The 26,963-nt window shown below is 40.9% G+C and overlaps 1 protein-coding gene across 1 annotated transcript in view; it reads right to left on the bottom strand.

The window, feature by feature from the left end:
- Positions 1-26,730, bottom strand: part of tbkbp1 (TBK1 binding protein 1) — a 331,337-nt gene extending 304,607 nt beyond the window's left edge. Inside the window, exon 1 of the mRNA XM_054749384.2 lies at positions 26,546-26,730. The gene's annotated coding sequence lies outside the window, so the exon portion shown is untranslated. The remainder of the gene's footprint in view (positions 1-26,545) is intronic.
- Positions 26,731-26,963: the final 233 nt, after the last annotated feature.

Here is a 26,963-nt window from a genome sequence, read left to right as displayed (position 1 = left end):
TTAGTCCCTCATTACAAAACCTGTTCAAATGTAACACACTTCTTATGTTTTGACCCCCAAAAATCTATGAAGCAGCAGGAATGTAAAAACTGCTAACGGAGTTTGTTGGGAGCAGTAATGGTAACAGCTGCTGGGAGGAGGAACTAAAACAAAAAGAAAAATCACTTCTATTAAAACTAAATTATGATTAATATTGATTGACATTTTCATCTACGAATACAGTTTTTTACAGATGCTAGGACACATTTCTCAATACTTAGATCACTTTTGCTAAACTCTTCATGCAATTCTCCTGACTTTCAGCTTGGCAAAGCAGTTCCTTTCACATTCAAAATGCACCCCAACTACCAAAACACTTCATTCAGGTCTCAAATAAACACTTCATTCCAGAACACTAGCAAAGGCTGACAGGTGACAAACACACGTTGTCACCCACAAAACAATTACCTAAAAAACACTAACAGGCATTACTCTGTGTTTTCTTGTATAAAACAAGGACACACCTCTGTTTCTAATTGCAAAATGTGTTACCAGAGTGAATAAGACATGATGCAGAATTTGTCAATATTTTGGTTTTTTTTTTTATGTTTTTGCCAATTCCAAAATACAAGAATTTGTAAACACACCATCCAGTGATACAGATACAGCAGACTGATATGTCCAGGCATCCATACGTAATCCTCACCCCCTCCCAGCCTCTCGTCTTCCGCTTTCAGCCACTTCTCCATTTCTGGCTGGCTCCATATTTACATCACATAACAAACCTATTTAGCAGTTGTCTCTTTTTGGAATGAAATAGAAAGAGTTACACCTGTGTAGATGTTGATCTACAATGAAAATCAGCTGTGGATGGTTAAACTTCATATTTAGATTTAAAATATGTTTCAATAAACTATTGCTGTTGAATTTAGCGTTCTTATTTAGTTTTGCATTATGTTATTGTTTTAAACATAAGTTAAACTGTTTTGAAAACAGTATGTAAGCAAGTGCAAAATTTCCTGTGTGGATAACCCAGCCGGGGTCGGGGGAGAGGTCCTACCTCAAGTGGAGGAGTTTAAGTATCTCGGGGTCTTGTTCACGAGTGAGGGTAGGAGGGATCGGGAGATCGACAGGCGGATTGGTTCGGCATCTGCAGTGATGCGGACGCTGAGCCGATGTGTCGTGGGGAAGAGGGAGCTGAGCCAGAAAGCCAGGCTCTCGATTTACCGGTCGATCTACGTCCCAATCCTCACCTATGGTCATGAGCTTTGGGTAATGACCGAAAGAACGAGATCGCGGATACAAGCGGCCGAAATGAGTTTCCTCCGTAGGGTGGCCGGGCTCAGCCTTAGAGATAGGGTGAGGAGCTCGGACATTCGGGAGGGACTCGGAGTAGAACCGCTGCTCCTCCGGATCGAAAGGAGCCAGTTGAGGTGGTTTGGGCATCTGGTCAGGATGCCTCCTGGACGCCTCCCCGGGGAGGTGTTTCGGGCATGTCCTGCCGGCAGAAGGCCCCCGGGTCGACCCAGAACACGTTGGAGAGGTTACATCTCCAATCTGGTCCGGGAACGCCTTGGGGTCCTGCCGGAGGAGCTGGTGGACAAGGCCGGGGAGAGGACGGCCTGGAGCTCCCTAATTGGGATGCTGCCCCCGCGACCCGGACCCGGATAAGCGGAGGAAGACGAAGACGACGAAGACGGATAACCCAGCCCACAGACTTCTGTTGTGCTCACTGTGTGAAGAGTTTTGCAAAAGTGACCTAAGTATTGACAAATGTTTCCTAGCGTCTGTAAAAAAAAACTGTAAAAGACGACAACAAAAATTGACAGTAACAAAAATCCTATCAGAAAATGGGAATGATGAGAGAAACAGACAAAAGAACCAGTTCACACAAGGAACAGACGGGGCTAGATGAGAAAAGAACCAATCAGCTAACGCAGACACGGTTTACTGATGTCTATGTCAGTGACAGTTGAACAATTTATGTCTACAAGGAGACAATGTCCACAGCTCGGAGGAAAAGCATTAAATGTGACAATCTGAAAAGTATTTGCTTGGTGAGTGCACATCTAAGAGTTTCCCCTGGTTTTAAGTGTTACGGTGGTAGCAGCGATCCGGTTCTCAGACCTTCACTCCAGTGTTGATAGATCATACTCCACACAGCCCAACGTCAGAAACATTTTTCCTTTATAATCAGAATCTGTGCTGATAATAATAATATGCAAAATCAGTGTTCCAATGAGACAACAATTCAGATCACAATTAATATAGCATAACTTAACTTTGTGGCTGGATTTGTTTTGAGGCAGTAGTAATATGCCCCTCCTCTTAGCTCCTCTCATGCTAACTGTTAGCTTGTCAATGAGCTAAATCAACTGTTTTTTGCCAATAAACTATAGCTCAGAGAGCCACCGGCCAATTTCACAGCAGACATGAAGTACTAGTAAAAGCACAGGTTTGTTGTTGAGGCCTGCATTCCAATAAGAATATGGTCTGCTTGTTAGCAATTTTCCACAACAAACAGCATCCACAGGTGCAGTAATTGTATGCAGCCCTCAGTGATGCAACCTTTGCTTGCTCTACTCCTTCAAATAAAAATATCTGCTGTGAATTTGGCCAAATCTACAACAAGTAAGATTTTACCTGTTTGTGAGATTTCTAAAGAAACCCTTGTTAAAAGATTTAAAGAACAAGAACAAAACCTGAAGATAAAACTAAAGAGCAGAGAAAATCAAACCCAACTTTACAACCCGCAATAGCAAATAGTAGTCCTCCTTATTATATTAGTTATTTATTTCATTTGTTCACCTCAACTCTAGATGATCATTGGTTGGTTTCATGAGGCCTGCAGAAAAGCTGAAACTGACATGTACAGTGGAGGTCAGTGAGGAGCCAGCACCAAATTCATCCTGAGGGTATTAATGCAGCCATGTGTAAGAGACAGGAGATGATGTGAATGTCACACTGGTGCAGTGTTCATGGACGGACTAGATACCTAGAGACAAAAGCAAAACATAAAAGCATGTCTGAGGGGACAAACGCCAGGAAAAAGTTCACCAAGAAAGCACAACATTCTTAAAAAATATCCCTAAAGGTAAAAACCTGGGTCTTATTTATTACTGTAAGGTGAGAAGAGGGACAACAGTAACCAAATGACCCAGTTACCCAGAGAGACGGCAGCGCTTCAGGAGGCTAAAACTGAACGCTGAAACAGGTGGAGGAGAGACGGACTGAGGAGGAGAGATGAGCAGGAGCTAAAGAGGCTCTCAGACTGCAGGGCTGCACTTTCTATTTAGAATGAAAATATAGCGGAGCTGAATTTGACAGCCAATTACTCAACACAAGCAGAACAACAGAGTCATTAGAGCGCCATGGCCATATGTTCCAGTTCACGTGTCTCTGCACACGTCACACTTGTAGACCAGAATTAACTCCAGCCATCCACACAAAGAAAAGGCTAGCAGCACGTCTCTCACCTGCAACTATTTTTACTTTACATCTATGACAAAAATGCACTGAGATAGTTGGGGGTGGGGATGGGGGGCTCTCTTACTGCAACATCATGCATCACATAAAGTGGGAGCACTAGGAATGAGGTCCTCCTCGCTCGTTTATCTATTAAATGACTAGCAGGTGTTTTCATAAAAGACCTCCCTTCAAATCAAGAGAACCCCCACATTAAGTAAGCAGAACCATCATGTGCCACAGAAATCAGCAAAACACCAGAAATCTGTTAGAATTTCTGTGTTTCGGTGACAAAAGGAAAAGTGAGGTCTGAGTGCAGGTGTATGCTCTTTAGCAGCATTTCAATCTTACAGAATAATAAGGCTTTTTATTTTTGGTTAAAATCACACAGTTAATAAATTAGTTTAGATTAGAAACATTTGTGTTATAATTGATTCAGACTTGAGCTTCACTGGTCACATTAAGGCTATAAATAGATCAGCTTTTATCATCTTCATCAAATAGCACAACTCAGAGGTCTCATGTCCAGACAGGACCTAGAGAAACTCATTCATGCATTCATCTCCAGCAGGCTGGACTATTGTAATGGTCTTTTGGCTGGATTTTCCCAAAAAAGCTGTGAAGTAACTGCAGCTTATTCAGAATGCTGCTGCTGGAGTCTTAGCAAGAACCAAGAGAACCGAACACATCACTCCTGTTCTTAAAGCTCTACACTGGTTACCAATAAACTACAGAATCTATTTCAAAGTACTTCTAAATCACTCAGTGGCATGGGGCAGAATAAATGTTGGATCTTTTTCCTGTATATATGCCCAGCAGGGCTCTGAGATCCTTAAGTAGTCAGCTGGTAGAGCCTCGGCTCAGAACCAAACATGGTGAAGCTGCTTTTAGGTACTATGCTGCTCACAGATGGAATCAGCTCCCCCAGAACCTCAAATCTTCCCCAACTCTGGAAACTTTTAAAACAAAATTGAAAACTATTATGTATTCATCACCTTTGAAAGGTTTTTTCTTATGCACTGTAACTGCTCAGTCTTTAACTTTGTCTTTTATCTTATTCTTACAACTGGTTTTAACTGTGTATTTTAATTCTGACTTTAAAATTGCTGTTTTATGTTGTCACATTGATTTTAATGTTTTACGTTCTTGCTCCTGGAAAGCACATTGAATTGCCTACTGTGTTATACAAATTAAGCTACCCTGTCGTGCCCAAATAACACTTTTCATATAAGGTTTAGTCACATGGGGCATGTGTTTGCCTAAAAATGGTGGCATTTTTGCAAATTATCTAGTTTGGTCATGAAGTGCCTTAAAGCAGCAGTCAGGAGTTTTCTGCTTTCAGGAATTACGTATGATTTCATAGAAATCTGTAAAAGTGATAGTCTTACCCTTTACTGTGATATAATGTAGACAATACGTCAATTACTTTTTGCTAACTTCTTGTGGAACATCTAAGATATTTTTAAAACTGGCGTTACTGTTTAGTCTATCAAAGCAACTCTCATGATTAAAATTCAAACATCAGTGAAATGTCAGGTTTTCTAAAATGAGGAGCTTCAAAATTAACTCGTTTTTTTTTTAAATACTTAACTGTTGGTTTAGGTTTTGGTTTGCAAACTTTTTTTAAAGCTTTTTTCTGTAATAAAACACTCAAAGAAAAAGTCACCTATTGGGTGTATTTGTGAATTGTGCTGAACAGCTGTTGTTGTCGTACAACAAACCACAGTTAATTGGATTTTCACTTAATACGAGCCTGTTACTGTGTAAGAAGTCATTAATACTTAACACCCTCTGTTCATTGACAGACAGACAGACAGACAGACAAGACAGACAGACAGACAGACAGACAGACAGACAGACAGACAGACAGACAGACAGACAGACAGATAGATAGATAGATAGATAGATAGATAGATAGATAGATAGATAGATAGATAGATTCTCTCAAGAGAAGAGAAAGAACGGAGGGTTCAGACTGATGAAGGAGCTTCTAAACTGACCAGGGATCAGTTTGATATGTCTATTGGCTGAACAAGTGTACATGAATCACTCGTTTTTGTGATGCAGTGAGCTTGTGGTCTGCTCATCGCATCACAAAACCATTTTTTGACAGATTCAGACGTTCTGATGTCGGAGGACTAATGAGCTAACGGCTGGTCAAACTGCAGCTGAGACTAAAGTGTGTTGCTTACATGCAGCTCCAATCTCACAGCATCGTAATATTAAAATAATGTAATTCCTTCTGTATAAACATTCCCAACCTGCTGTCGAACCTTCAGTTTTTATCAGAGATGGGAATTGTGGCATCAGCAAGTCAACTCCATGCCATGTTTTTTTTCTGCTCAGCAACTGAACAAGGTTCATTCTCTGTGCTGGTTGAAATCATCTGGTTTAGTTGCAGAACTGAAGACAAACACAGCCCAGAGATGACTTTGTAGGAGCCATATGTGTCATTTCTTTTTGTGCACTTGAGAGGAGGCTTGGCCTCATGTTATTGGTTAATTGCTTGTGGAAGCACCAGCCTACTTAAGCCAGCACAGATTGGACTCAGGTGTGGCTGGATGGGACAAACAGTTTTTTACTGTGTGGCGAGGACTGTGGCTGTATGTAAAGGACTCTGCGGACTGTCATTGGGGCAAGTAACGCATTCACTGCAAACCACTTTAACTGCTGTAAATGGATCATCATGGACATTTTGGAACCAGACAAAATAATAAACATCATCGGAAATAAACTCAAGCTGCATTTCTTTAAGCACACGTAAAGACCACCCGCAACAGCAACCAGGTAGTGCCAGTGTATAGGGCACTGGCGCTATAGACTTGTTGATGCCACAATTCCCCACCTCTGATTATTATGTTAGTAAAATAGCATAACATTGTCTTTGGAGTGAAGATTTATGAACTAACGTTGAACAGCTCTAAAATCTAGAAGACTGGAGCTGTTTTTACCACAACAACACACTTTGGTCCTGGCCTCACCTGGGCTAGCCGTTAGCTCGTCTGTCCTGCAGGAACTGGACTTATTTATGCCCCACATTTACACTGAAACACTTGGCTGTAAAATCCCTCTGAGTCTGTGTTTCACACATTCAGACAAAATTCTCCTGGTCTGAAAACAACAATAGAGGTAATAATTTAATTTTAATTTTTTAATTTTTTTATAATCATTTTATTTAATCAACCATCTGACACTTCACGTCTCTGCCCTTCTGACTGGCTGATTATCTCCTTTTTTTATTTCAAATGACAAAAGAACAAGTGATCTTAACCAAACAAAGGTTCTGATCCTCCACGCGTTCTCGAACTAAAGTCCTGCAGGAATTGACCTGTGTGACATAAGAAGAACCAGTTCTCTCTGTAAAAACACATCCTGGGGGTTCTCTCTGACTCAGATGCTTGTGTGTCACTCTGCTTGAAGCTGGCTGTTTATTGCAATCCATGCTTTGGCCCTGACCCGGCTGCAGACACATAGATTATTCCACTGACGTGATCAGTCTTTGTATCCTCGGTCAGTTTGCTGACAGGTTGTTAGCGAGGCCCGAGTCCAGACAGAAAAAGGCATTTTGGTTCTGATAAGCATTGTCAATACGTCTGAATCGGCCACAGACAGCATATTTACAGACTTCAGACTCAGAAAACAAAAATCCACCCAAACTCTGACCTCTTACAGATCCATGTAAACTAGAGGTGTGTTCATTTATGCTAATAGTCTGACCTTTAACTGATGCAAATCATGCATTTTCTATTTATCTCTGTGCAACATTTTTGAACAAATCTGAATATTTTTCCTGCCTCAGCCAAACCACACTTGATTTTTTCTGCATCTCATGCCTGGTGACAGTAATTTATTCTAAAACGTTTATCATTCGAGACCTAATAAAAGGACATTTGGAAATGTCAACAAGACGTTTCCTTGTAGAACACAGGTAGGACATCTTCAGAGCAGATATTTTTAGGAGCACCAGAGGGAGGGAGTATGAGTGGTCCAGTAACTAGCGAGGAGCAAGTGGGTAACCTGGTTTTCCTGAGACACAAAAAGAAACGCATGAATCCTCAGAGACCCATAGGACTCCAAGTCAGACACTGGTCTTCTTCCTGTTTCAAACCAGGATAGCTGCCCACCTCTTCTCTGTTGTCTTGTGTGTTTTTACTGTGACTCTGTTATTCTTGAGACCCACTGTAACACAAACACGGAGCTCCTGAACACATTATTGCTCCACGGTGCCCTGAGTGGGCTGAAGGAGTCAGTGGTCACATTACGCTGCTGTTACATCACATTGTCTCAGTCTCCTCAGCAACCAGGTGTCCTGGAACAGTAGAACCACCTACTCCAGTCGTCACACATTGTTCAAGGTTACACAACAAACAAACTGCCGTAGCTCAGCTCTGCTCCTGTGAAAAGACTTCAGAACAATCAGTGGGGGAACAGCGAACACAGACGGGACGCTGCAGTGGGAGGTGTGAGTGTTCTGTCTTTAAGAGAAGAAAATAAGTGATTGAGAGGGCTTTATTCTCAGGAAGGTGACTCATCTGAAGCTAAAACTCAGTTTTAAAGAAGGACTTCCAAGGAAGATAGCTGAATGTGGCTTTTTTTTTGAAGATAGAACGAGGGGTCTCTGCCTTAAACACTCAGGTATTTCACTACTCTTGTATAAAAATGAGCAGGGAGGCAGTAAAAAGGATAAACATAACATTTTGAATATTGTTCATAGTTGAAAAGTGAAGCCATGATGGCACATCATATGGGTGCTGCCAAGTTGGATTTCTGAGCCTGAAGTTTGGGATGTCAGGCTGAAAGTCCCGCCTCCTCACAGGCACACCAAGCTGCTGTAAGCCTCAAATGTCTCACTACAGATGCATTTAGAGGGAAAGGAACATCTGAACTTTCAGCATTAAGGTACAATCTGTATGAGAAATGATTTGTGTAGTTTGATTTTCTAACATTAGCCAGGGTTTGTTTGCATCAGGAGCGTCCAAAATGTGGTCGGCGGGCCGTTTGCTGCCCTTGGAAATATATTTTGTTGCCCTCAAATGCAAAATTAAATAATGATAAATAAAACTAATCACCACATGCTGTTGATGCAGACTTATTTTATACTCAGATTTTTAGTAATGTGAGACCAAACAGAAAATACAAAAAAACATCCAAGTCTCTTAAAAATCTGTCTTTTTAAACCAACCTTTATCTATTTTTATTTAATTTTCTGATAAGCAGAACCACAAACTGTTGCACCATTACTAAAAATAAATTAAAACAGCAGAGAGTGACCCACGGTCCTGTTCTTGTTGCTCTCAAACTTATCCTCAACCAAAAACTAGAAAATAATCAGCCTATCAGATTCTAGTTTAACAATTTTCTTTTCTTAAGGCAATACCTTTTTAATTTTCTTGAGAAAATAATCTGTAACAGGTTATGTGACTGATTAACTGTTTAACTTTATATGGATCTATCTTTTAATGCATCACTCTCAACTTTTACTGTGAGCCTACTCCACTCATGTACTCCTTTTAAAACCAGTATCTTACTGGGCTGCGACTGCTGGTGACTAATTGCAAACAGCATTCATAAAAAAGTTTCAAAAATGTGTCAAAATGAGATTTTTCTATTTCCTCATGTGAACAATCACAGCACTATGGGGGACAAATAGAACTCAGTTTAGTTTCTGTGAATCAGAAAGTGGAGAAACAGAAGTTTGCATCCTGTGAAACTACAGTATGTAATAAAACAGTAAACTTGACATTCAACGTTTACATCTACAAAATAAGGATAATTCAAGAACTCATTAATAAGGATGAGCGATACATAGTTTAGAATAAAACTTGATACCACTATGAATAACAATATCCCAAAACTGCAAATGGATCATCCCATGCCCATTTCATGTTTCTCAGGCCCTGTCCACACGTAGCCAGGGATCTGCCGAAACGTAGATATTTTTCTACGTTTTGGCCTGTCATCCACACGAAAACGGAGTTTTTTCACACGAAAACGGATCTTTTTAAAAACTCCGGCCAAAGTGAAGATCTGCGTTTTCTCCGTTTTGGGTGTCTGCGTGTGGACAGACAAAACCGGAGTTTTAAGGTCCGCAACGTCACTTTCCGCAACAAAAAAATGCTGACCTGTGACCTGTGTTTACACTAGCTGATAGCATGGATGCCCTCAGAGCTGCGCTCACTTTATCAATCGTCCAAGCGCTTTTTGCTTGTTTGTTTTTGCAAGCGGAATTACTGCTCCTTGCGGAAGACCACAAACGAAGGACGCGGTTAAGAACGGGGGAAGTACTGCCGCCTACAGGTCTGGCATGTCCTTAACAACGTATTTATCCGGGTACGTGTGGACAGAGTTTTTTTTTTAAACGAGGTGGTGTGGATGCAAGTTTTTGGAGGGGCGGATAATCGTTTTTAAAAAAAACCCGGCTACGTGTGGACTAGGCCTCAGAGTTCTGCCTTTCTAATAGGATGAGTGTGTTCCTCCAAATACTGCCTCTGCCCATCGTATGGTCCCTGCAGGAGAAACTAGGCAATGCCCATGGAATATACTCCCTTTAATTCTTTCTGTGGCCCAGTGAGAAACTGGCTTAAACACTTAAAAGACTCAAACATAAAAAATAATATATTTTATCTAGTTTTTAAAACCATTTATTCCCTAATATAGATATTACAGCTCTACAATAATCTGTTTATGTTATTATGTAACTGTGATGAAAAAAATTAAATTGGCACTCATCAGCTGCAGATCCTCCACCAGAGAGCTGAAGCAGATAGGACTGGGTGTGGCAGGTTTATGATGAAGGTACTAGTCCTGATACTCCATATGGATGCTAGAAGACCAGAAGCAGTTTGATGTGAATTGTTTTTTTAAAGTTCCAAAAAAAAGAAAAAATATCAAACAATTGCAGCTGTGTTTCAATTCTTTGCAGAAGTTTCCAAAATAAACTACAGACTACAGGATTTTGCAGTGAAGGATGGCTCCATGTTAATGTACACTTCACCTAAACATTAGGTCTGTTTAACGTGGGGCACGACTTCACAACTTGGATAATCCTGTCTGAGCTACAGTGCAGAAATTAGACTGATGCTGCACATGTCTGACCTCCTCTGCATGAAAGTTTTTCATTGTTTCATTTGCGTGTGTGTCGGTGGAGGAGTGTTGTAAAGGGGTTTTTACTGTCAGACTGTTTTTAAAATTCTGGGGATGGGAAGGAATGTGGGTATGTGGGGACTTTTTAATTTGTTAAGCACTTTGAGTTGCATGTATTGTAGGATTAAGTGCTAAATAAATAAAGTTGATTAACTGATTGATATTAAATTGTATCCAATCAACAGCATCTCAAGCTTTTTATACTACTAAAGTTATTCAATTAGCTTACTTCCCCAGATGTCCTACATCAGCAGACATTTGTGGCCACAAATTAATAGACCTCAAACTTACAAAACAAAACACTTGACATTTGCTGCCACAGTGGTCCTTTAAATTATTTAAGAGCTAAATGGAAAATCAGATGTAAAACTTCCTCCAAGAGCAGAACAGAAGTGCGTCATTGCCTCGATTTTCTGTCTCCTCTTTGTTTTACCTCTTCTGACCCTTGAAAGCCATCCATGAATATTCCATCAGCCAGCAGGGCTTCTGCCCTTGCCCCTCATCGAATGATTCAGTCTGTATTTATCTTATATAAAAGTCCATGTGTCTGTATGTGACCGCAATCATGGCTTCATAAAACCGGAGGCAGGAAACATGGGAGATGAGTAAGGAACAGTCGCAAACACGTTGGAGGAGAATGATTTAGGTTTTGCATAAATTATCTATCTGTGAATTATGTCAGCTCTGTCTCCAGGCAGGATGTGTGTGTGTGTGTGTGTGTGTGTGTGTGTGTGTGTGTGTGTGTGTGTGTGTGTGTGTGTGTGTGTGTGTGTGTGTGTGTGTGTGTGTGTGTGTGTGTGTGTGTGTGTGTGTGTGTGTGTGTTGGCCACAGATAATTACACAGTAAGATAGATGACCTCTTGTTCTTATGGCTCTAATAGAAACAAAAGCATCACTGAGTCGTGAGCAGAACCAGGTTTTAAGGCTGCTTCCACGGGTCAACTCAGCTCTAAATCACGATTATTCCACAAAAATCTAATTATGGGCTTTAATTAAAGAGTAATCTGTACTCACTTCTTCATATTTTGCTTCTAATGATGTACAGCTTCTTGAGCTGCAACTAGGATGTTGGAGCACCCAGTGCTGGGCCAAACAGTTATATTTCTACATAAATGTGTTTATTGAACCATTGTCTGGCTGAATCTATTTTAGTATTTTCAAGTTGACTTTGTTTACAGAGTAAAATGTTTAAAGGACCGACTGTGTGGAAAAGTTATGAACAACTAAAATTTTATCAGCTATAATAAGCTGTTTGAGCAACCTCAGTTTTTTTTTATTCTGGCCAGATTGTGGCCAATCCAAGCAGAGTTAAGAACAAAGTGGATTGTGGCATCCAAAAATCGCCTCAGCAATGAGTAAACTCCATTTTATTAACATTTACATTCCCATCAGTTTCACATTACATGATCATTCTGACAGAAATATTATGAAATGATCTTATAATATTCTACTGTTTCATTTTATTATCATTTATTACTTGTGTTTACTGCTAATGCCAGATTTCTGAATTTTGGCTCTGAGCTCTGCACCATAATTTCCATGTATGTGTACCAATTGTAAATGAAGATCTTATCTAATCCTGTCAATATTTGTGTACTAAACAATAGGGAGCCCAAGTCACGCCCATCTACTTCCAGATGCTGGTCGTGAGTTGTTAATCATCTGTATACTACACAAGGCATATGCAAAACTCGCCCTGATCTCAAAGATTCTCGCATGAGGGGAAAATCGGCTCAAAAAAGCCAAAAAGTTGCACAGTGCACACCCGGCTTTAGCTTACTTTCTCTAAAAACAACCTGTCAACCTCCACTGTATACACTGATGACTACAAAATCAATTTATCCATTAATGTCAACAATTCCACTGTCCTGGATTGTTTTTCAAGGGTTAAAAGCTGGTTTGCGTCCAATTTTCTTCTTTTAAACAAGGTAAAACCCACTATCTCACACCCAGACCTGTCTTCACTGTCCGTTAATCTAAGCTGTACGTTACCAGCCTGGAGATTAGACTGGATTCAAACCTCTCTGTAGTTGTAAGTCATCATCAAAAACTGGTGAAACTCATTTCTGCATTTGATCCATCCCATCGGGTGCAGCGAGCTGCAGCTGTGGCTGTGCTCGGGAACTATTTGGTGGTTTAACCACCTTATGTTGAGTGTCAAGCGGGGAGGAGTTGGGTCCCATCTTTTAAGTCTTTGGTATGACCTGACTGGTTTTGAACCCCAATCTCCCAGTCCCAGGGCGGACACTCTACTACTACGCCACTGAGCTGGTTTCCAACACTACTCTGCCAAAAACGGCTCGGTACAGCGTGGGTTAACACAGCTCACCTCAGTTCAGTTGGTTTTCCCTGCCAGCTCCGTGGCAAAAAGGCACCTAAACTACCCAGACTTCTTCACTTAATCACTTCTGCAAATAAAAGCTGAACATTTTTCTGCTTTGTGTGAATTTTACACATTAGCCTACAAAGTAAACTCCAGCTGAGGCCTTTTGTAATAATAAGCTGTGACCTGCTCATGAAACAAAAGAATCAAAATTAGCTTGGGGTGGATTTAATTAATTGTATTTGACATTTTCCTCTCAACTCCACAAATATCAGCATCATGAGAGAGGAAGTCAAGTGATCATCTGAACTCAAGTGAAGAACCATCTGGGCATGGAGAGGGTTTGCTCAAAATTAATCACATTTCAATAAATACATGAAACATTTGGGCTGCTGAAGGGAAAGCACAGCTTTTCTTTCCTCTGTGTGTATCTGTCATCAGCCTTAGCCCTGACTTATCCAACTGCAGGTTCTATTTAATTCCAGTCAACCTAATCAGACCAGCAGTGATGCTGCTGGGAGGCCTGATCCAGACTTTGCAAACATCACGAAGGACAAAACAAATAAGCATTCACAGTTTGTGCCAAACTAGTGCAGCTAAAGACTGAGCTTAGAGAGGAGCTGAGGCCTGTGTGCACAGGCGGCTGAAAGAACCAAGGTTTTACAACATAAAGAAAATGCAGCTGATTCACTTCTGCTGACATGTTTCATTATTTTTTTACCTGATGAACACCACTCTGAGACATTGTATTTATTTCCCATGTTTTGTTAGCTTGAATGACTCAAATCTAGATGCATTTTTTGAACATTTCTTTAAATCACCATGCCAGAGTTCCCTGTAAAAAAAGCATTTGTTGGCAGAAGAAGATGCAGACAGATTTATTTTCTGAAAAGGAAACAGTTTGTTCTGCTCAGTGCTGTGGCATGTTTTCACTCTGCAATAAATCAGCTCTGATTCTGAGACCCAGTCTTGTTTCTTTCAATCAAAATTGCTTTTTGTGTGAATAGACGTCCAAACAGCTTAAATGTGAGGCATGAAAACCTTTGAGTGGATATTAATCTAACAGCCGAAGCCTGACCAAAGCTTCCCGTCTGTTCTGATTGGTTCTTCCGCTTTTCTGTTTCCGTTCACCTTCCTGAAAACACTTTTCATCCTGCAGGAAATCTGAACTCCTAAAGCATCTTAAAAGCTCCTCAGAAGGAGACAAGATCATGCTTGATTATCTCACCACCTTTCCTCCTTTTATACAATTTTAGCTGTTTTTATTTTACTGTTTTTTAGCATTTTATGTGGCCTGTTTTACTATGAGTTGTGTATAAGAACTGTAATTGTTTTTTTACGTTGCTGTTCAACACTTTTTTTTTGCAGTATTAAAAGTGTTACATAGCTAAATAAAGTTAGATTGGACTGGAAAATAGAAAATGGTGCTCATTTTGGTCCAGACTTTGGGAGGGTTATTTATCCTGTAAAGTCCTGTGTTTGAGACAGCAATATTCTAGCATTCAGAAAGCTGAGCAGGAAATTACATTTAGAGTTTAATATATCCACGTGGATATCTTTATAGACACACATATCCATCACATCCTGCTGCACAACAAGAGCCAACAGCAAGCAGCTCTTAGACCACCTCTATCAACCTTCAATGTCCTAAAATATAATCTATAATGAGGCGAGTAAACAGCTTATGTACCTTTTTATCTATTTCCAACAAAGAACCACAGATTCATTTCCACTGTCTTAAGTATAGGGGAGGATCTTTTTCTTCTGGGTGGACCATCATAACTGTTGGTCCGCATAACTGTCATTCCTTCTGGTGAAGCTTTCATGCAAGGCCGTCATCATACGTGCTCGTTTCTGGTTTAAATGGTAAAAGACCTGTAATTGTATAGCACCTAACGGTTGTACAACCCCCCCAAGGCGCTTCACAACACAATCAGTCATTCACACATTCACACACTGGTTATGATGAACTACAACATAGCCACAGCTGCCCTGAGTAGGGCTGTCACGGTAACCGCAAAAATGAAATATCGCAATATGAAGAAACCCACCGCGCTGCATCATGGGCCACCGCGATTACTGAACTTGATTCAACTCAATGATGCATGTTGAGAAGGATGGCTGCACTGGTATCAAAACGAAACGTTACTTCGCTCCTTTGGGAGCATTTTGGTTTTCAGTACGTCAGCTGCTGCGCAGCCAGAGTCCTTGGCCGAGACAGAGCTGCCACCAGCGGCAAAAAAATAATAATAAACGCTCGGAAACCTGCTGAAGTCCCAGACAAGCACTGCTTCTGCAACCGTCCCGAAGAGAGTTTGAGCCGAGCTGGAGCTCACTCGCTACCTGCAGGAGGAATGCATCCACCCTAAAGAAACCCCCTTGACATGGTGGAGCAACGACCGGGAGAGATTCCCTTTGCTCGCCAGAGTCGCACGCAAGTACGTGTGCGTTAGTGCAACGAGCGCACCATCCGAGAGGGTTTTCAGTGTTGCTGGAAATGTTGCCACCCCTCTCAGATCCTCTCTCAAACCGTATATGGTTAACATGCTGGTTTTCCTTGTGGGTAACAAGGACGTGACCGAGCTATAAATCACCGTCATTCGTGTGTGTGAAAGTGAAATGATAGTGTCCCCCCCCCCCCCCCCCCCCCCCGTACATGTAATTTTTTATGCTTGATTTTAAACAACTAAACAAAATGGGGACTTGTTTCTTATTTGTTAGATGCTGCAGCCAAATTTGCATTTAAAAGTTTAACCTTCTCCTGAATTTTGTTGTTTTTAAGTTCAGTCGGACTCCGACTGTCTGAGAAACAAAAGTTACTGCGATCTGTGTTGTTACTGCCCTTTGATCTGCATTCAGTAAAGTGTTATAAAAGAAGGCATGGCAATTTTTAACCTTTTTTAAATGTGTAAACATTATGTTTAGATAGTACTGCAATAAAAAAAAGTGCTGCAATAATATCGCACACTGCAATATTAAGCCACCCTGTTTCACCGCAGGGGGAATTCCTCAACCGCGACAGCCCTAGCCCTGAGGTGCACTGACAGAGGCGAGGCCTGCCATACACAGGCGCCACTGGTCCTTCTGACCGCCACCTGCAGGCAAGGTGGGTTTAGTGTCTTGTTCAAGGACACAACAGCAGCTTTCTCTGGTAAAACTGGGATTGAACCTGCAGCCTTATGATTACTGGACAACCAGCTCTACCTCCCGAGCTAGTGCTGTCTCTCTCAGCTAACAAAAGATAGGAAATAAATACAAAATGGGTTAGTTTTCACTTTCTGCGCATTTTGCAGAGCGATACGCCTTCACTCCTCGCTGTTCTCACCGGGTTCTTTTGAAAATGGCTGAGAGTCGCAAGAGAAAAAGTGTCTTTGAAGTCTATGATAAGAAGAGAAAGGCCTCCTGTTATGTTGTTCTTTTATTTGGTTTATTTCTTGTTGTTTTGTGAATATAAATACTTTCGTTGTTCATTATCACACTTAGGTTGTATTCCTCTGCTTGACCTTTAATCTCATTAGGGCCCTTCCTCAGCATAGCTTGTTTCCCGTAGTATAACCATTGTAGACAAATTACATTTTTACAAATTACAAATTAGATCGTCTTTTCCTTTCCGGAAACGATTATCATCTTTTCAAACACTTTTAGGGTTGTGTGTATCCAGGAACACCATCAGTTGTTTATTTTTATTTTTTTGAACGTCCACTGTCTCTATGTGACAAATGAGTTTTATTTTCCTTAAATATATCTGCTATCCAATTTAACTTGCGGAGTTTGAATTTAGCAGTATTTATCTCCTGTTGACAAATTTTACACATCATTTGAGTTACATTGTACATTGTTGATGTACTCTGACGCAACCTTACCTTGGGTTGATCCTTTTTGATTTCATTAGATTACAATCTTCTGCAACAGCTCTTCTACTGCAATTTCTCCTGTTACTTCTAGGTGATGTAAATCACATTTGTGTTTATTTTCAATTACACTGATTATGGCATTTTTTTGTTAGTTTTTTCTTGTTTTGTTTTGTTGTTTTATGCACACTGTGCTGCACGGCTCTGCCCCCTGCTGTTGTAAACTGGCAATTGCAAGTTCCTTGGGGTGGGTATTTTTAGCTTTTAGAGAAAACATGTTATGTGAGGTCCAACTTTTGCATCGGGTTGGCACAATGCTTGCCGGTGTCTGACCTGTTTTGTTTATGTTTTGTTTCTGGTGAGCCATGAGTTGTCTCATGGCTCAAGCGGAGGGATGGCTGATAATGAAGGTGCTGAAGCAAGACAGTTGCAGCAGCCAGAGAAGATCCATTCGAAGTACTCCTCATCACTCCCACTGCTGTGAAGTTTGCTGAGAGGCCATTTTGGATTCATCTATCCCACTGCAAGCTTATCAACGTTAGCTGACTGATATTAGAGCGGCAACGAAGTCCAGCTGCAGAGGGGTGGGTTACCTCTATGGTCCACGTCTCAACGCCGGTGAAGATGAAGATAAAGATCTGCTTCAAGCTTGCTGGTTTCACCGCATTGCTGATGTTGGTGCACGTTCATGGCCTGCATTTGGGCCGCCTCTCAGCACCTGATGGAACGACTGGGACAGCAGCATCTGAGGGGGTACTAGAACTGGAATTGGAACGACGGATTGGGGCTCCTTCCTGACCACACATCTACATGACAACGTGACCTGCATCCACCTCGGCTGAAGACCCCCTGGACGCAACTACAACAGGACACAGCGAAGAAGAGACGCTGGAAAAGGATCAACTACTTCAATCACCTGCACCCAATCTCCAATATGGTTTCACGGTCAAAGAATCAGAAGGACTTTTCGGGGACAAGATCAGCTCCCTGACAATTGGACAACCGCCTCAACACGCCATGGAAGGACTCTGACGTCTTCCTATTGAGAAGGTGAACTGTGCGCTCCCACATCCCAAACTCCATTGTTGCACTCCAGACCTGGACTTCAAGGAACTCATCAACGTGAGACTGAAACCATCCTGACCAACTGAAGAGGATTCTGACCTTCCAAACTATTCTCTAACCGAGACAAGCCCTTGATGAAGAACGATATCCTGCCATTGTTAGAGCTGCATAAATTAATATTACACGTTCATTTTTCCTCATTCACAGGAAGACTCGTCTGCAACTTGAAGCTTTAAATTAAATTCATCTGATGTTTCAATAAACTCTACTGATGTTTTTTGTATATTATATGGTTTTGCTAACCCTTCCCAATCTCTTTCTAGGGACTGCTATAAATTGTAGAACTGTTGCATTACAGTAAATTCACTTAAATATGTCTGAAATGGCTTTTCTTAAGTTTAGGTTGGTGTTGATTTAACTGATTCCCATTATCTCACTTGTATCTCTGTAAACTGCTGTTTGATGTTATTGTCAGTCGTGTTTGCCTTATCGTGTTTTATTATTTTATTTGTTCTTCATGTTGTTGTTTTCTTTTTGTTTGGTTATCCTATTCAGATAAACAGGAGGGATTATATTATGGAAATTTTATATTTCATTACTTTAGTCCTAATAACAAATCTATTAACTGAATGTCCTGAAAGCATTCACGCTCTCACACACACACACACACACACTCACTCTCTCTCTCGCACAAGATCCACTCCCATTCCTTTCTTATCTCTTTGTATAAATAAACTCTGTGACCAGATGTTCGGGGCATTTGCCCTGCACACTTGCCACAAATCATGATTTGGTTGTATGTCTGCCTTATTGCTTCTTGTCCCTCTCTCTAGCTGCAGGAAATGGGTTTAATGATAAACATATTGATAAAATCCCTAACACCTCCAAAGTGAGAAATAAGACCAGAGTTGTTTTAGCAGACTCTTCTCTCTCATGTGTATTTTTTCAAAACTTGGAGAGGGCAGTTATTTCCTGAAATTCAGATTTTACCAGACCTTCACGGCACATCTCTATTTGACTGGGCCGGCACGACAGGACACTTTTTGGGGCCATCTCCTCCCTCTGAGAAATTTTACAGAACTCCTAAAGTGGAAACACAACTATTGTGTGTTTAGGACCAAAATAGGTTTGAAAGGGATATTTAAATCATTTTTAATTGTATGTCTGTGTTAGAGTCTTATAGTTTCATTTATTTGTTGTTTTTCTCCAAAGCATTTGCTGCGGTCTCTATGAATGAGTGCCTTGTGAGTCATTTTCTGTGGAAGTAAAGCTCTCTCACTTCTTTTTCAGGAAGTAGAAGTTTGGAGTGGTGGAGTTCTGCTGTATGGTGGAGTTATTAATGCTAACAGTTAGCTTCTAGCCAAAACGTGCTCTGCTCTCTCGTGGATGCTATATCAATAACAGCCTTCCCCGGTCATGAGCCAAGATGGGTGAGCTTATCAATGCAAATTTTCAGTGTGACGTAGATCTGTGTGGCGTACTCCGTCTCAAGCATTCCTCATCTACTTTCTATCTATAGCTAATAAAGGAAATAGGGGTAGAAGGCTATTTTAAAGTTCAGCCTGCATGTTAAGCTCTAAGTGACTGATCATAAATAAAAAATAACAACTAAAACATGTTCTCTCCGTGAACTTGACCTTTTAAACAGGTCATCTAAAATGCTGCAGTTCATGTGATGCGTCCATTACACCTTGGAGCGCTAAACATCACACTTATTGACATGGATCATTTACAAACATGCTTTGAGTTTTTTTAAGATGGCACCAAAAGACAAGAGTTCCACTAGAGATTTTAAAGTTCACAAACTGTGATTTTATTATGCAGCAACAACAAAATCAAAGCTGTGTTTCACTAAAGCAAATTGTCTTTGCCAAAATCTCATTATGAAGAAAAATAACAAAGCCTGAAAATATCATCCAACTTGTCTGCTTGTCAGAATATTTCATTAATAATCAGCTTTCAGCCAAACAACAAATGTTCACTACACACCATTGTTAAGGAGGGAGTATTACTCTGGTGCAATCAGTGCTCTACTTTCGAGAAGCTGACCATCTCCCTGTTTATAAACGGTGGACAAACTTCCCTGTTACATGGGGTTTTATTGCTTTTTGAAGGGGAGAAGGGCTCTTCTGTTCTCAGTTGGTTCCTTTAAAGCCTTTTTCCACCTTTCCTTCATCTTTTATGGGAACCCTTGTGATTTTCCACATCAAAGTCTCTTTTCATGTCTGCGAGAGTTTGGTTCCCTCCGAGAGAAAATGCTGTACAAACCCTTTTGCGGCTCTAAAGGATGAGACGGATGACTGAGCCTGAGTATGAGTTTGAAATTAGTTTACAAGACCTGTGAGTCCTCAGCAGATCAGCAGGCTACGTTAGCTTTCACGGGCATGGAACACCCACAAATGTCCAATCAAGCAGTTGACCTTCATGTTTTCTGTTTTGTGCCACTGCAGAAAATCCTTCGTAAATGTAAGAACCATAAAGTCAAGAAACTGAGACAATCAGAAGAGAAATAAAACAAGATGTAACACCCAGAGAAAACAAACGCCAAATAAAACTGTAACTTAGACAAATAAAGAGGCTCAGAGGAGCTTTATGAGTGTGAATGAAGAAGCTCTGAACCCCGAGGCTGAGAAATTCTGATTAGAGAGATGTAATTTAATTACAATCATATTGTGTCTGAGGCAAAAATATTCTAATAACAGAAAAACACTTGTATGTTTTGCACAGTTTAGATGCAAAAGGCAGAAAAAATTTCTGTTGATGAAACTACAATAGTTTCTGCTTAGGAAAACCAAAAACCACTCATGGCTTTTGCAAAATGTTTGGTCGACTAAGGTCTCATTTTATAGAACTCCGTGTGGCGATCATGCATTTTGTTCTCAGAAGAAAAAAAATAGTCATTTTTCAGACAAATATTCAGAATTTGGATCAGGTCGTCCTGACAGAACCTGCTTCTTGTTTGCTTCTTTGAGTTAATTCAGTCAGCACCAAACAAAACCCTTTGTCTGTTCAATCCAAAAATCACACACACACACACACACACACACACACACAGAGGAGTGACTCCTGAGCAGCCCTCCTCAAGGTCAGCTGGCTCGGTTCAAACACGATCCAATTATCTGCACAAACGAACGAGCTTGTTTCTGACTGTGAATCATTTATAATCTCAGAGACATGGCAGTCTCACTTCTTCCAAAGTAAAAGCCACATCTGATTTAACACACAGCGCTGATCCTTGTTGGAGAGATTTTCTAAACAAAGTCTGATTGAGAGGCCCTTTCCTCCTGAGTATTAGGACTCACTTTACAGCATATCCTTTAAAAAAAGGCACTAATCAGCACATTAAAAAGCAGATTATACAACAGCTTCAAGCGTCATGGGGTTTACTGAGATCCAATTTAAATGTGTGGAGAGAAAAAACTTTATTAAAGAGGCAGAAAAACAGCAAAACAAGCAGAGGCCCAATGGAGACTCTGCGCATCGGCTGTGTGATGGGTGATTAGCAGGTGAACGTATGAATCATGTCCTTAAATTAGCTCTTCTCACTAGAGCTGAAAACAGAAGCTGAATGGTTCAAATAAAGTGATGAAGACCTTTTAGACTAATAAAGGTCTTGATGTTGCACCTGGTGACCTCTCTGTAAGGTCACTGATGGGTAGATTAAAGCAGGATTATCAGATTGGGTCAGGTTGGTTGTCAGAGATTTTTAGAACCAACAATAACGGTCAGGATTCAGGGTGAAGCTGGTCCTTATTCGTAGTTTCTGCTCCATTTCCTGCAGCCTTTGTGGAAAACAACCCCAGCAGCATTTTACCACTGCTTCACTGTCCACTCTATCGTTTGTTTATCTTTCATTTAGCAGGAAATTATAATAAAGTTTCCTTTTCTATACTTAACATTGCTGCTGCCCTTTTTGCTTTTGAACTTTAGCTGTTTTTTGTGGCTAAGCTAGCACCTGCAAAATTATTTTACAAATAAGGTTGATGGTAATATCATTTAAGGCACATAATGCAACTTTCTCAGATTTTTAAATCATTTTCTTGAGCCAGTATGTGCTAAAATGACCTTTGCAGGGTTGATTAAATGACCTCAGACCCCACCTCCCACTTTGGCCAGAATACTGCACTTGTAACTTCTGAGTAGCGGGCACCACCTGTCCTGCACATGTCCTGCACATTTAGATCATGAACACAGCTGATTTGTTTGATGTAGTTATGAATAACTCCAGTAGACACTAAGGAAGGCTGGGTAAACATTTCAGCTGTTAGATTAAGGTGTTAAAAAACATGATGGCACAGTGAGGAGATACATTTCACTTTTGGTTTCACTATCGGAACACTAGCGGTGCTAAAAGCAAGCCAAAACTGCTTAGTATCCCTTTAAAGCACAATAATAGTTTCATTTTAAATCATATATCAAAACCTAGTGTTTGCAGGTCGCATTTACTGCAACATAAACTTGAGTGATAGTCATTCACAACTCATAGATCTTGTTAATCAAGATGATGCAGTCTTCTTTCAACACTGTATCAAAACAACTACAACTCCCTCATTTCTTCACATAAAATTTTCTTAGATTAAAACTCTGGCCTGAAAGAAATTTGATGAAGAAATACTTCAAGTAGCAGCTGAAAATGACAACAGAGGCACATTTTTTTACTAGTTTCTCCACACATGTGTAACGTGACGAAGGTGCTATTCCACGGAAGGTTATTTACCTTCTCCACACAGATGCCTCTGACACAGAACTAATCTGCATGAGACTGCCTCGAGGTCATGCATTTGCTTCTAAACTGCTTTCTTTCCAGCTCAAGGGAAGAATGAAGACAAAAGACTCTTTCCTTTTAATAAATCAAAGAACTCTATTTTTAATAAAGCTAATCAAACAAAGTGTTAGTCAATAATATAATGTTGACCAATCTGTGAAATGACAATGTTATGATTAGTGTTTTAATGAGTAATATGACTTTAATCTAGCTGCACTAGACACCCTGACGACACGTAATGTAAACGCATGACACATTGCTTTGACTCATCCAATCAGAACCTTCCTTTCTGAAGTGTGGCATAGTCTCTGTGGTGTTTATAAATCTGCCAACTTTGATTCGACCATAAATCAAAACATCCAGATTAATAAAACCAGTCCCTACGCCATCTTAAGCAGTTCACCACATTCTAAGAAAAGTATCGGACCGGCCAACCGGACTTCCTTTTAAGCAAAGAACCAACAAGCTGGATAAATTTTGTTGCATTTCACCAACCAAGCAACGGTTCCTTTCAGAATAAAAGCTTAACTCACTGACCCAAAGGGGGTCCATCTGACGCTGTCAACCAACTGTCGCTTTTTACCTGGAGACAATCCAAAGACTAGTCTGTCATACTGCTGACGCTGTTTCATCGGCTCCGGTACCGTAAGGGGGGTTCGAGGACCTGGCAGTCTGGCTCTGTACGTTGGTCTCATCCTGAAGGGTATGTGTGGAGCGACAATATGGCGTCTCATGTGTTTATGAAACTCTGATCATTGCTTAAAGCAAAACATCACAACATCATTCAGACTTGCTTCTCTGGATATGAGAGTTCTGATTAAAACATCACTCACACATACACCATTCATCTCACGACTCATTCACACCAGATCCATTCATCATTTAGAATTTAGAGTTAAATTGTTTAAAATTGTTTAGAAATAAATCTTCTTAAACGTTTTAACCCCCAGAGACCAAAATTTTGAAAACAACTGCAAAATCTTTTTTTAACCTTTCACACGTTGCTCTAGGAGGCCAGATAAACGGGCCTATTTACACATTTTAACAGCCAATAGTGTTGCAGAACTGAACAATAGGACCTATTAGCAATGTAAATGTGGTTTTAAAAAGAAAAAAAATGGGGAAGGTTTATTTTTGTAGACTTAAATCTGATGTTGTAATATTACAACCGTGGGTCTCTGGGGGTTAAGGGTGACTCTCTCTTCTCTTGTCTCTCAGTTAATACGAAGTGTTACATAATCCCTGCAATAAAAAGTTCCAATCTTCTGGTTAAAAGTACACAAAGATCCACAAGATTGATTCCATATTCTTTATGGAATCTCATGTCTTATGGGTCATTATTTAGATGTAAATTAACCCCTTACACATGTCCTGATGCTGTTATCGTTAAACCTCAGAGTCCTGTGACTAAACGTTCAGACACCAAAAGGAAACAAATGATGTCACATGAAACAGAATCACAACTTCTTTCTTTGTACCCAACCAGGCAATCGCCTCCTCGTGGCCTGGTTGGGTATTTCATCACTTTTCAGAATTTAAACCTCCTCTTGTGGACTGAGGGGAAAGATTTTGGTCATATCTTGTAAATGATGTGAACAATCTCACTGAAAACAACAGGAATGCAGACATCACTTGGATCACGTATTGTGATTAACTCTCATCTATCCATCTCTATGCTGACGATTGCCAGATTTACTCTCCGTTGTGTCAAGAGAAAGGTCACTCTATCCAGTCCTTTGTGTCCTGTGTTAACGAGGTGGTCTTGGCTAATGGCCAACTATCTGCATCTGAATGAGAGAAAGAGAGAGCTCATTGTTTTTTCACCCCAACAGCAGGAATGTGGGTCATTATGTTGATCTTGGCCCTCTTTCTCCCTACTCAAAACCAGTTGTTACCAGTTTGGGAGTGAAAATTGATGCTGGACTTAAATTTGAGGCTCACATCAACTCAGTGATCCGGTCCAGTTTCTTTCACCTGAGACGCCTTGCAAATATCAAGCCTATGCTGTCGAGAGCCCACCTGGAGCGGGTACTGCATGCCTTTGTTATTTCTAGGCTTGATTACTGCAACTCTCTTTATTCAGGGTTGTGTCAGTCATCACTGCATCGCCTACAGGTTGTCCTGACTGGGACCAGGAAACGGGACCACATCAGTCCGGTTTTGGCCTCCCTGCACTGGCTTCCGGTTTGCTATCGTGCACAATTCAAAATCCTCGTCTTTGTTTACAATTTCTTCCAGGGTGGTGCTCCCCCCTATCTAGCCACACTCCTGAACAAACATTCCCCATCACGCGCTCTGAGCTCCTCTGAACAAGGCCTGCTCGCTGTCCCTCGTTCTAGGTGTCGAACTCGCGGGGACCGGGCTTTCTCAGTACTAGCACCGTCTCTCTGGAACCAGTTGCCACCCTCAGTTAGGCTGTCCCCATCTCTGCCAGCCTTTAAGTGTCGCCTAAAAACACACCTTCTCCGCTTGGCGTTTCCTGAACATGATTGATTCGGCCCTCTTTGCGTTGAATTTCTTTCACAGTTTTCATTGGTTCTCTCTATCCCTTGTTTTACCCATCTGTCCTGTACTAGAATGTTTCACTTTTTTTTTGTAATTTGTATTTTGTAATTTGAATTGCTTTTATTTCTGAATTGCTTATATTTTTGATTTATTCACTATATTTGTACTTCTACTGTACCATGTTCAGCACCTTGGGCTTCCTGACAGGGTTGCGGAAGGCGCTTTATAAATAAAGCTTTGATTGATTGATTGATCTATTGCTATAGTAACCTTGAGGCTGCTTTTGGTTTGCCATGTCACTTAGCTGATGTGGCCATCTTTAATTGGGCTGACTCTAATGGTTGTAAATACAAAACTAACAATTACCTCATGATAGTTGATTAAACTCCTGTTCTGGGATAATGAGATAACCTAACAGAAAGCCCGAGTTGTAGGGAAAATAACACAATTTAAAGTAAACTTTAAATTCATAACATTTTTGAGTTTTTAACACAAAATGATCTGAGGGAGAAACATAATTAAACCTTTACAAAACCTCACTTTAAACTGATTTTTTTAAATCACAAATAAACAGAATGTGGGTGTTTTATAATTAACCGGGTCTAATGTAATATTTTCTGTTTACTTCTTCCACATTGTTTATTTTATATTTATTCAAAACACAAAAGCAGCATGCTATCGTGCTGTTCTGATGTTCATAAACATGAGAGGATGGAGCCTCTCCCATAAGACGATTTTCACCTCATACACACAAAATATTAGGTTGACTTTACTTCAACATCTGCACAGATGTTGGTCTCACATAAACAAAATAACATGACTTCCCCTGTTTATCAGTTAGATCCTCAGCGCTGCAGAGAGGATGTTTGTTTTTGTGTGGCTTCAGAAACAGATGTGAGCTTCAAATACACACCAGTCCATCTATTGTTGGAGAAAAGGTCAGGCTGTGTCTGAATGCTCCTATGTTTAGCCTTTAGTTTGTCTCCAGAGAGGAAAAGAAGAGAAAACAGCTTTGTAGCAAATGTTAAACTTTCTGGTTTAACGCACTGAAAAGTTCTAGTCTAATATAATTAGTAGTAGTAATAATTAAACACATTGAGCTGAGGGTAACTAGAGCTCTGAGAACCAGCAGATGTTCTCTCTCTGATCCATCAGCAGCAGACTGAAGTTGGAGCTCTCCTGCAGTCGGAGCATCTCCCAGCATGGTGCTGATGTTGCAGAGGCAGCCGCGATCTGAAGGATCTCCCTCTGAGGATGTAAAACCCTCCGTTTCCTGTAGAAACACGCAGCTCACAACCAAACGGAGAGGTGTGCGTTTAAGCTCGGCCCATTTCTGACGGAGACGGAGCTCTGCTCTCCGGAACATGGCTGTGAGGCTCTGCGCTGGTTCAACAAACACAGGCAGACACAATGCGTCTTGCTGTGTGGATTTAAAGCAGATCAACTCACGCGCTCCAGCTGATCGGTCCGCAGATTCCATCGTCTGTGATCTTTGAAGGCGGAGGTGTAACAACCCCCCTCCGGAGGAACAAAACGCACCCTGTTTTTGTTTCCCCTCCGGTGAGTCCGGTCAGAGCCCCGGTAAAAGCCCGCTGGTTCCGGTCCTCCCGTAGAACTGATCTGCCCGCCTCCTGGTGCTCCTAAGCAGGACTGAGCTTCACAGTGAAGCTCTACTAATGTGGGCTGATGAAGAAGATGATGGTGAGGAGGAGGAGGATGATGACGGTGTTGATGTCGCGGGAATATGCGCGTTAGTTACCTCAGAACGAGATCAGCCTGAGTCATCACGTTAAGCGTGCCAGAAAACGCATTCCATGGATCCACATATGGAGTCCAGATCAAACCAGAACCTGATCCTGGATCAGCC

The sequence above is a fragment of the Nothobranchius furzeri genome, chromosome 16 (genome assembly GCF_043380555.1).
Source record: "Nothobranchius furzeri strain GRZ-AD chromosome 16, NfurGRZ-RIMD1, whole genome shotgun sequence".
Taxonomy (NCBI): domain Eukaryota; kingdom Metazoa; phylum Chordata; class Actinopteri; order Cyprinodontiformes; family Nothobranchiidae; genus Nothobranchius; species Nothobranchius furzeri.
The sequence above is the reverse complement of the archived record's forward strand: the minus strand, read 5'-3'. Positions and strand labels throughout refer to the sequence as shown.